The sequence below is a fragment of the Egretta garzetta genome, unplaced genomic scaffold (genome assembly GCF_000687185.1).
Source record: "Egretta garzetta isolate BGI_Z169 unplaced genomic scaffold, ASM68718v1 scaffold49, whole genome shotgun sequence".
In the NCBI taxonomy this organism is placed as follows: Eukaryota; Metazoa; Chordata; class Aves; order Pelecaniformes; family Ardeidae; genus Egretta; species Egretta garzetta.
Genome location: NW_009260775.1, coordinates 1,892,444 through 1,903,992, shown reverse-complemented (window position 1 = coordinate 1,903,992; position 11,549 = coordinate 1,892,444).

Here is an 11,549-nt window from a genome sequence, read left to right as displayed (position 1 = left end):
CAGGGTCCTCTTTGTTTTGTGGGGTTTTTTACACAAAAAAAGCAAAGGAAAAAACTGCTTGCTGCAGAGAATACCACCTCCACCTCTCTCCCTGAGACATAGATTTTAAAAAAAAATTATTCCAGCTCTCTGGTATTTGAGCAGCTGGACAGCTTAGATTGGGTAGTGCATCTTTGCTTACCTAAAATATAGTTTCTAGGAGCCAGAAAGCAAATAAAAGAAATCATCTTGTACTACTGTACTAAATTAATTTAAATTGCTGTGCTAATTAATTTTCCTCTGTAGTCTAGATTAGATTTCTATGGATTTTACTGTAAAAATACCAACTGTCATCTGTGTTTCAGTACCAGTCCAGACTCTTCCTGACTCAGTTGTGAGGTATTTTGCTGTCAGGAAGATCTCACACTGTTTGACTAAAGATGTTCTCAAAACAGCAGTTCTTCAAGTGATTTCTAACCATGCTGTGGTCATACTAGGTAAGAAGCACACATGGTTGATATCAGATACATACATTTTTAATGCCGTCTATCAGGAAGGGGTATGACATCAGTGCATAGGGTAAGGGCTTCCAGTGGTATTTAATAAGATCAGCGCTACAATTTACTGTGAAATTGAAACAGAGTTCTGTGCCGAGGGCATAATCAATATGAGAATAAGATGGTGATCTGTAAAATATGACCTTGAGGGAATAAAATGTAGAGGGAGCTAGCAGTAGAATCTGGCTGAAAATAAGCATCCTAGCCTTAGCTTTTAGGAAAAGGAGAATACCTAATTTTGATTCAGAGCAGATTCATGATTTGGCTAAAACTTCAGACCGCAAATCTCCTTTTGACCTATTCGAATATGACAAAGGGCTTCATTGCAGTGAGACAGCAGCTGAAATCAAAACCTCATTATCATTTACTTTCCCACAGTGATCACCCAGTAATGAGAGAAAGCATCCTTGCATACTGGTACCACGTGCCAGGAGGATGGGGCAAGCCCCCTCAGTGACTTTGCTCCGGGGGAGGATTCATGGGAGCAGAACATCTTGCCCTGAGGAGAGGCCAGCGAGGTGCCTTTCAGCTCGGTTACCGTATTCCTCTCTGCAGCGCTTTCACAGCTGAGCAAGGACCTGGCAACATCTCATGGGCATCTAAGGGCCCGATGTGGACAAAAGTGCACTTGTGCTCAGTCAGATCCCCTCCCCTCTGTTAAATGTTCCTGCATTGGCTCAGTTCTGAAAACTCACAGTTTGACGTTCTGAGGTGGAAACAGGAACCGAACTAAGTTGTACCATGCTGGGAGGACGAGCCGCGGTGTGCCAGTTTGTCAGGCTGCTGTGTACTACCTCAGCCTTTCCCCCAGAAAGGGTGATTTCATTCCTCTTATAAAAATGTCCTCTAAATGGGTTTTAAACTCATACGCTTGTAAACATTGCCATTACGTAATTCTTCACATTTTGCAAACCACCCGTAGCTGTGTTAGAGCCCCAAACGCTACATTTTCGTCCCTGAAGGTTTGGTTTCCAACACGGGAAGCCGTAAAGCCCCACCTCCACACCCCGTGCATTTCAGTTTTATCCCTCCGTTTTTCACTTGCCAATGCATACAAATGAAGGCCTAGGTAAACCTTTTCGGAATGCTAATGGCCAGCTCCCTGGTTCCCACGACAAGCGCTAGCAGGGTGCAAGGCTGCGAGGAGAAAAGGAGGAAATTAGCCTGTCACTCGGGGCAAGCAGTGCCTACTGGTACAAGGAGCAGCCTAATCTCAGTAGCCTTTCCAAACAGTTTACATGAAAAAACAACAAACAGAGGGAAGGAAGGAAGGAAGGAAGAAAAGGATTTCTGTTGTAAATTGACAGGAATGGCTGTATTGGGTTTCCGCTGATGAAATCTCTCCACAGCAAAGGGTTAGAAGGAATAAAGGAGGCTTTGTGCCTTATTAGGGCGAGGGAAAACAAGCCATAATGATGAAGCTGAATCTGTAAGCAAGCTTCTCAAAACTTATGTGAATATCTGGGGATTTACACTTCATGTTTCTAGATAAGCAACACATCCACCAGTTTCTTTTTTTTTTTTTTTGTAATTTTGGTGGAATTTTTTCTGTACATGGCTCAGCTATTTTTGAGTGTCCAAAACAGAGATTATACACTATAGTCGGAGATGATAGCAACTCACTAGTCTGTTTTAAATGCAAATTAAAAATTCTTGAAAGCAGACTGGATTCTGGATGACCATACCAGTAGTGTGCTAGTAAGAGCAAGTTATTTTAACATAGGCCATACAAATCACATTTATAGATACAACCCAAATGTTTGGTCTTTACTGCATTAGCAGTGTGCAAAACAGAACGCATTTCAGAAATCCCTGGAATAAAGAAGAATATATTTAGTACCAATAGACTGCAAAAAAGAGAGATAAACTTCTAGATGACCTTTTGGATATGAGATTAATATTCAGTGGGGAGATGGTAAAAAGGTGATACTTTAAAAAATATAAATATAAAATTCCTTACCTCATCCTGCAACCATGCAGTTCAGTGGTACAATAAAATGTCAGCATTGGAGCACTGGCACTTATGGAAATACTAGCTCAATGAAGAAGTGAATCTGATTTCATGAACTGGACAGTTGGTAACACATAGATCTAAGAGCTTAATTCTTAAATATTATTTCCTAAAGCAGCGAGAATGCCAAAGAAAGTTTGAGGAGAAGACTTACAGCTTTCAATAAGGAATATAATGATCCAGGGTATGTCAATTAGATGTTCGGCCCTCAGGAACATGCAGGATCCGTGCTTCCACAATGTGAAGCCTCTGGCAGCTCGATGGGCTGCAGGTATTCCCATTACTGTCTTTTCCTGAGTTCACCTGCACAGTTTCCTGAATGGGTAGACTGTGAACTCTAGTGGGGAACCAATCACTTTGATATAATTTCTGGTAGGTTTTTAGTTTTGGGTTTTTTGTTTTGTTTTGTTTTGTTTTGTTTTTTCAGTTCAGAACAGCTGAACAAAGACTTGTGCTGGAGCACAAGGCAGGATTTCCTCCAGCCACTACTGGAGATCCATACTTTGTGTTATGAAATCTGTTAGCTTGTATGTAAATGCTTAATATAGCAAAGCTGGTGTCTTGCTGATGAGAACAAAGGCACTGTATGAAATAAATGCATTAAAATTGGTAAAAGATAATTACCCAGAAACATTCTAAAGGCTTGAATGCCATCTTTTGTCTCTTAACCTCAGTCAACCACCTCACATCCTTAAATATGCAATTTCAGTCAGTACTTGCTCATCCTTTACTGATCATAGTTCTGACTGTGTTTAACCAGCCAAGTTATTTTTTAAAGCTATTTTTATGTTATTTATAATGCCAAGGACTTGTGTAGGAACTTCTGAAGCTAATTTCACAATTTCAAGAAAAATTCCACAATACAGGCATCCTCCTTGCATACCAGGCATATTTCACTCATTGGAAATGCTTTCTCTGCTACCTCTGGTTATGCTGCTACCCTGCATAACCAAACTGACCCCCTGCACCTCAGAGCTTGTTGCTGCCCAGTCTTTTGGGGGGCTCCGGACATGACAAGAATGGACCAACAACCTGTTTAGAGACACTCCCTTGGAGAACAAATTTCCTCAGGTTTAGCCAGCCATCCTAAAATCATATTTAACATGAGAAAACTGTAATATAAATAATTTTATAGTAATTGCAAGGATTAAAAAGTAATTATAATGTTTAAAGACAGACGCACAGAGACAGGTAAAAACCATACCTGTTGACTCTGGGGTTTGGTAAGCTCTGTTTCCTACTGTTATTTCAACTAAAAAGCTGTCAGCTGTCAGTGGGGATGCTTTTCTTCTAAATAGGATAATGCACGGAGACAGAAGTCCTCTCACATATTCGGTTCCATACAGAGAGATCCATTACTAAGGAACTGTTCCCAGCTGGTATTTCTTATGGTTAATACACTTTATCAAGGTATCAGTCTTACCACATCTTGCAACTGGCTGACCATCAGAGTCTAACTGTTCTTCTGCATTGAAATATTTTTAAAATTTGCTGGGTCAAAGTCCAGCACAGGTCTTGCCTGTAAACGCAGCTATTTACTGAAAATAAATAAAATGTCCTGCTAATGACCTAGTACTTCCAAGTGGTACTCACGATTTTCAGATAACTACTGGCTTTCTAGTGGTAGTTTGAGTACTAACTTGTCTGCATTATTTTGCAATAAACAAATGGAAGTTTACATTCTTTCCAAGACTCTTTATGTTTGTCATACCTATATATTAATGCTACCCTAAGTGTCTTTATTAATTGTCACCTTTCAAGTACCCATAGTCGTTGAACTCTGTTAAGGTCAGGAATGGCTTTTTGCAAGGAGTTTCAAATATGAGTTCAGAGGTACCTAAAAAAGTGCCTAATACATTTTGATGAATTATTTATTATTTATTGCAATAATTAACTCAGACAAGCAGAAGAGACAATCTGCAAATGCAGAAATTATGATAAACAGGCAGTACAGCAAATAAGAGGTACTAATTCCAACCCTCTGAATCACAATATGACACAGATGCAAAATAAAGCAGAGCCAATCTATAGGAAGGAACAGATGGAATTCCTGCATCACAGAACAAATCGCCATAGGAAACATCTGGAAATTATCATGAAAAAACAAACAAACAAAGAGGTCCCCTTAAACCCTAAGAGCTTGCTAATCACAAGCCATTGGTTAAAAGAAGCTGGAAAACAGAGGTAGAGCAGGTATTGTGAACAGAAATTAGTATGACTAAAAAAGAAAGGATACAACAATATTTGATAGTTGCTGTATTTTGTATGGGATATAATGTCCTTAAGGGGAAGCTGCGCAATGCCAAGATGACATTGCATCTCTGAGGCATGTGTGAACACGGCAAAAGACTGGTGTTTGCAAGGGTTAGTTAAAAACATGCTAACACATTAAAATACATACAGCAGAGAAGGTGGTACAGAGCTCAAAAAAGGTTGAACTGGTCTAGCTGGATACCTGGGCATTGTAAGCGTCTATAACACCGCAAACTAAATCTGTGTAGATGTGAGCGTGTGTAATCCACATGCGGTGCAGGAAACACACCCGCTTCTGCCCGGGTGCTTTGCAGGGGCAGGGTGCTGTGCCGGCTGAGGAACGCCCTCGGCCGGGCCTCTGCTTCAAGGCTCTGCTGCTCCGTGGGGCTGTGCCCTCTCTGGTGCTGCCTGTATGGACACTTGGTCAAAGTGAGCCACTTCGCAAAGACCTGCTGTGTAAACGAAATTCCTGTTTCCCTTAGGTTAGAGGAGAATATGCCGCTTTCTTAGTGACAAGTCAGAGCACCAATTCACTCTGTGCAGGGGTTTCTCTGGAAAGCTCCTCTGGAGTACCTTGCTTGACCCAAGCATTGAGAAGAGACTCTAGGTCCTCACTCTACATTTCAGATCACAGGCTGAAAGCGAAGCATCTAGCACCTTACACAACTTGTATATGCTTTAGGTCTTTACGGATACTGGCCTAACATCATCTGTGGTTCTGATACAAAGATTTTCTGAATGGTCTTGGAATGCACACAAAACATGACTTTTTTTTTTTTCTTCAGTTGCACATTATATTGTTTTGGATTTTTAGGATCTGCCCCTGCCTAGACCAAAGATACTGAAATATATATTCACACAAGATACTTTACATAAGCAAAGAAAGGCAGCTTTGAGCAACAACTTTTAAAAAAAATATTAGAGTAGTCAAGATGAGGAGAATGTAGTTCTCATTTATATGGTCAAATCAAATAAAACAAATTAGGTCTTAGTTAGCCCTTCATTTCTTTACCAAATTTATAGTTCCCATATGTAAGATTTGTCAGTCTTATGAGAATGGACAAACTAGCCCTAACTACCTCTGGTTTAAGTTGAATTTAAATGCTTTTATGTGCCTATTTTTGTAGAAATAAAATCTTTCAAGGGTTAGCTTATTATTTTTCTCACTTGACATTTTTTATATGTGTAACGTTTTAGACCATATACTTCAGATTTCTTTTTCTAATTTAGTTTTACTGAAGTGGCAAGAATTACTCTATAAAACTTTGGCAGAGGGAAAAACTCTAAGGAAAATATTATTGGAAGCAAAGAAATGTGAAATGTTTGTGATATGAGCCACAGTCTGGGCCATACATTGTCCTCTTTAGCAAAAATTTGTTGTAATAGGAATGGTAGCAATGTCATTTTAGAATACATCAGTATTCACATGATCGGAATTCATTTCAGTTTGCTTTCTAAGTCTATTGCGGTGCAGAAGGTTATACATCTGCCAGTGATGCATTGCCATATAATGAAGGTAGTAAAAATGAGATGAAGAAAACTGTCCTGTCTTCAGCAGTTTGTTACAAGGATCTTGTCCTTCTATACCCTTCACAACCCAGTAAGAACCATGTTTATTAGCACTGAGCAGTGAGTCGCCATACAGCCATGGCAAGAAGAATATATATTTTTACTTTCTTTATCAGATTGTTCAAAACCACTAGCTGTTTGGAGCAGAGGGTAGCTGTACATAGTTAATATGGAAAGTAAAGGATGTACAAGCTCGTGTTTGACAGAGACAGAAGAATGGAGTAACATATTCAGGCCTATACTTTTACATGCTTTTACTTATACACTAGTGTTTTGCTTATCTTCCTAAAAGCTGTATTGGCCATAATGAGAAATAGGACTGGGATTAGGAAATTTTACAACTGTATCTTAAGAACTTTCTCAACAAACATCTTCAAACCACTCTGTTCCAGGGAGAGTTTGGAGGTACATTTCTTTCCAGATAGTCCCCAGGAACTGTTTGCTCCTGCTCTTATTGGGTATTCCCAACACGGAATGACCTGAGAAAGGAAGAAAAGCAAAAGTTTATTTGTAAGTGTTCAGTGAAAGAGACTTAAATATTCTTACAAAGGAAACTGCCCTAGAAATTTTTTTTAATCTCTAAATAGAGAAAGTCCTCCTAGGATTCAAGCTAATAAGATGTGTCCAGCACTGAGGTGCCAGTAATTCCTTCATCAGTGAAATACACAGTAAATAAGCAAATAAATGGGAAGAGTTGTTTGGCCTTTTTTTAACCTGAAAATCTGTATTTATAGATTCATTCACTGTGACTCTTTTCATTATGTCTTGATATGATATTTCTACTTGTGGAACATACCTACATAAATTCTTCTAAGATTTCTGGGAGACAGGGGAAATTTTGTCCAAAAATAGGAAAAAAATTGTAACTATTCCAGCCATTGAAAATGTCTGCAACTGATCTAGCTGCATGAGGTAGAGGCATTTAAATTCAGGAAAAGTTTTTTCTGTGGTTACTAATTTCACAGTCAGTGATGGAATTTTTTCTCTGTTCTTTTATTTTGCTCCAAATTGCAGCTAGTAATGTTGTAAGAAATGCTATGAAATTAGAAAATAAACCCATTATCATTATCTGTTCCTTCAACTAACTGTCAATCAAACTTCCCCCACAATTCTCCCAAATCTTTCTCCTGCTCCCCCAGAAAGTATTGGGCTTGTTAAAAGTTATTTTTCCCTGCAGCATAATACTGTTAAAAATATGTCTGATTCCATTCCTTCAGCTTGTAATGACTTTCATTCCATTTGTAGGTCATGTTGAAATGGTCTTTTTCAGATGAAGATTCATGGTGCCATTTGCCATCCTTGCAGTGGAGAAACCAAACTTATTTCCAACTAAATAAGACCATATTACAATGGAAGAGAAATATGCATCATGGTTTTTCCCCAAATTTTCTTTTCCATCCTCATCCACAAAGTATTTCTCTGAACAGGGAATCCTGTCTTAGCTTCTTTTGATTCCCATTTGTATAAGCATAAATACAGAAAAAGTGGAACATTTTTTAGTGCCATAAAGTAGAATACTTATTTTTTATGCATTTTTTCTATTCTAAATGTCAGAATTATTTCCTGTTCACTGAGCAGAGGAAGGCATAAAAAGTAAGACTTATCACTGCCTGGTGGGCAAGGCACTTTTACCGTACTGCTTCATGGGATAATGGCTGCTTATAACAAATGCCTAGCTGTAATGGGAGTCGCTTGCCTCTGAATACCATAGGAGCTGGGGCACAGTGGTGACACACCGAGGTTCAGATCTTGATTTCAAATCAGGCAGAGAACCCTTGCTCCCAGATCATCAGGAAAGAGGATGTATGTGAGGGTGAAAACCCCCAGTGCTGCAGTGACCCCTGAGTTTATTTGAGAAAGAGATGACCTGCCTTAAGCTTCAGGTGAGGGTGCCTGGCAGCAGACCTGAGCATGCAGAGGTGTCCATTCTTGCAGTAGGAAGGAGCTAATCTGCACAACCAAACCCTCCGGGGGTATTTCTCACAGACTGCTCGCCTCCGGGAGGGTAGTGGTGCTGGGTACCACCCTCTCTCCACAAACTGAAGAGGCAGCAGGTCTCCTGTGTGGAGGCTACTGATGCCAGTAGGCAGCAGAGAGCCCGACAGTACGGTGTGGCAGTCCGGTGCACTCAAATCTGACACAAGCTACACTTTTGGAGAATAGTTCAAGCACTGATTTTTGTCATGCATTTCTGACATAATTCCCCAGACAATACTCTGTGACCTGCTCAGCTCGGGGCTAGCATTTGTGCCTGTGTATGCACACTGATCTTAGGATATATCCAGACTTCATGTTTTCCCTTATTGCCTGTTGGGAAGCTGCTTGGAGAGGGATTGTTGTGGTGTAATCCCAGCCGGCAACTAGGCACCACACAGCCGCTTGCTCACTCTCCCCCCCAACCCATGGTGGGAATCAAAAAAACCCTAAAACCCATGGGTTGAGAAAAAGACCATTTAGTAGAAGAGCAGAGGAAAAGAAAATACTAATACTAATACTACTAATAGAATATACAAAACAAGTGATGCACAATGCAGTTGCTCACCACCCATTGACTGATGCCCAACCCATCCCCAAGCAGTGACTGATGCCCCTCAGCCAACTCCCCCCAGTTTCTATACAGAGCATGATGCCGTATGGTATGGAATAGCCCTTGGGCCAGTTGGGGTCAGCTGTCCTGGCTGTGCCCCCTCCCAGCTCCTGGTGCCCCTGGCAGAGCAGGGGAAGCTGAAAAGTCCTTGACTGGTGTAAGCACTGCTTAGCAACAACCAAAACATCAGGGTGTTATCAGCTTTATTTTCACCCTGAATCAAAAAAACACAGCACTATGACAGCTACTTGGAAGAAAATTAACTCTATCCCAGCTGAAGCCAAGACAGGGACAATGCTGACTTGAGAGCTGAGCTCTCTCTTCTTAGAGAGCTGAGTAGATACAGAGCAGCACAATATTGACTGTAAAGAGCTTACTGTGTCCATTACCATGAGACAAATGTCCTTCCTATGTCTTTATTGGATCTTACTGTTGTAAAGGGCACCCACGTCGTGCAACGTCAAAAAGTTCATATACCTAATATTCAACATTATTCTAGGGTGCCTGATTATATACAGCGATACGGTCCGTCTTCAGACCTTCAAGCCTTCCAAACCTTTTTAATTTGTTAATTATTTTCATTACAGGCTGAAGGTTATATTTCTGTTGCTCCTGGTTTTAAAATGAAAAAAAAATACAAGCTGGTCTCTTTCCAGATGAGGACATTTTAACTTTGGCAGGCCAACCGGCACCTATTTAAAACTGAGCACAAAGAGAAAATGAAAACCATCTCTGTCACTTCTCAATATCCACCAAATAAAAAACGTAGTACTTTTTTTTTTAACCTTTGATACAGGAAAACCACATGTGTATTCCCTCTACTAATCTGTTTGAACAGAAATGTCTTACTTGCCCCATTGCTGTCACTCAGGAGAGGAGCTGCTGGTCGAACACAACAGTATTCCTCTAATCACTTCAAGGACCATTAGAGAATGACTGCACTGTTTTGTTTAATACCCTGATTGAGAGCAAAAACCCCTACTGAGAAGCGGGGAGCAGACCATACGCTCTTCTTTCATGCCCACAGAGACAATTTAGTTAAATTACAAAAAACGTTTGTGTCTGACTGGCTCCTTTGCCCATACTCCAAGCTGGCCAAACATGCTCCAGCCCAGAAGACAAGTACCCTGTGCACTAGCGGGGGCACCGTGCCCAAGCTCATACACATTGTCACTAAGCACACGCTACCTTCTGGCCTTGGCAGATCCAGTATAAGGAGAGATGCTGCCAGCATAAGGCGAGATGCTATAAGCAGAAGAGTATGCATATGTTGACATGACAAATATGTTTTTGAACAAAGGCAAACTCTAAACACAAACCCACAAGCATACAGATGGATGTTTTTATTGATGTAATGATTAAATACAGGCAAATTTATGACATGTTGAGTAACGACACATTTTTTGTTGAAGAAAAAAATAAGAGCGGTAAATGACAAATCATTGTCAGGAATAAGACCCAAGTTCCCAGCTAAAGGTGCTGAGCAGTTTCCATGAAATGCAAACAAAAAGAAGAATAGAAACTGTCAGATCCAATTAACAGAGCCTTCTACTGCCTGCGTTTAATGTCAAAGAATTATGAGACATCCACAGGGAGACAGCTGTTAGACGCTCAGAGATAATGTTACTGACCTCAGTAGGAAAGGTTAACGTGAACCATGAATCTGAATATCATCAGCGTGCTTATGATAATGAAAGCCATATGACACAATCAATGCTTCAAGGAGATTTAAATTTAATGAAAGATCTGAAAGGCTCAGGACAGAGCCTCGAGGTTCACTGACACTCACAGAGCTTACGACTGTGAAAAGCTTGATCAGCACATCGAAAGGGTGGCTATAGGGTAAGATCCAAATCTCGTCCCAACCCATGGAGCTTCTCTGATGACAACTGTTGAAGGGATGCCAAAGGCAGCTGCTCAGCTGAGCAAACCTGAAGAAAATCTGCAGAATGTCACTCAAGATCCTTGTTTCCTCACAAGAACTGGCCTAAAAATACAAATCCACCTGGTTATACACTGAACAAATGGTCAGTTTGAGACAACATATGCTAAAGGATGTGTGGAAAGAAAGACCGTAAAAATAAGTGCAAGTTTTAATGAACTATAGGAGATGTTAAAGGCTTTGTTCCAGTCACAATGGGAGCTTCATATCAGGCTTAGAATGTGAAAAACTGAGGTCTGGTGTGAATCCAGAATGACTCACTGAGATAATAAAAATGAGAATTTTAAACATGGTTTCCTTCCCTGGCAGTTCAAACTCTTAAATTAAGCCCATCACAGCATGGATAAATAATCTTTCCCAGTTTTAACAATTAATTCCCTAGCTGTTCATCCCCTTACCTGACCAAAGCATACATTATGTTACTGGCAGACAATAAATACATCCACATACTAGTTCTGGTTTGAACCCTGATGTAGACTCCCAACAGGGAGACTTGCAGTCTGTTTAATTATATGTAAAGATTCGCATAATTTAAGTCATGCATTGTTGTATTGCATTCCTGAATATTCAAAAGGTCAATAAACTTTTTCTTCTGCTGAGACATATTTCTATGACTGCACTGTTCAGCTCTGTCACTAAGATTTTTTAAAG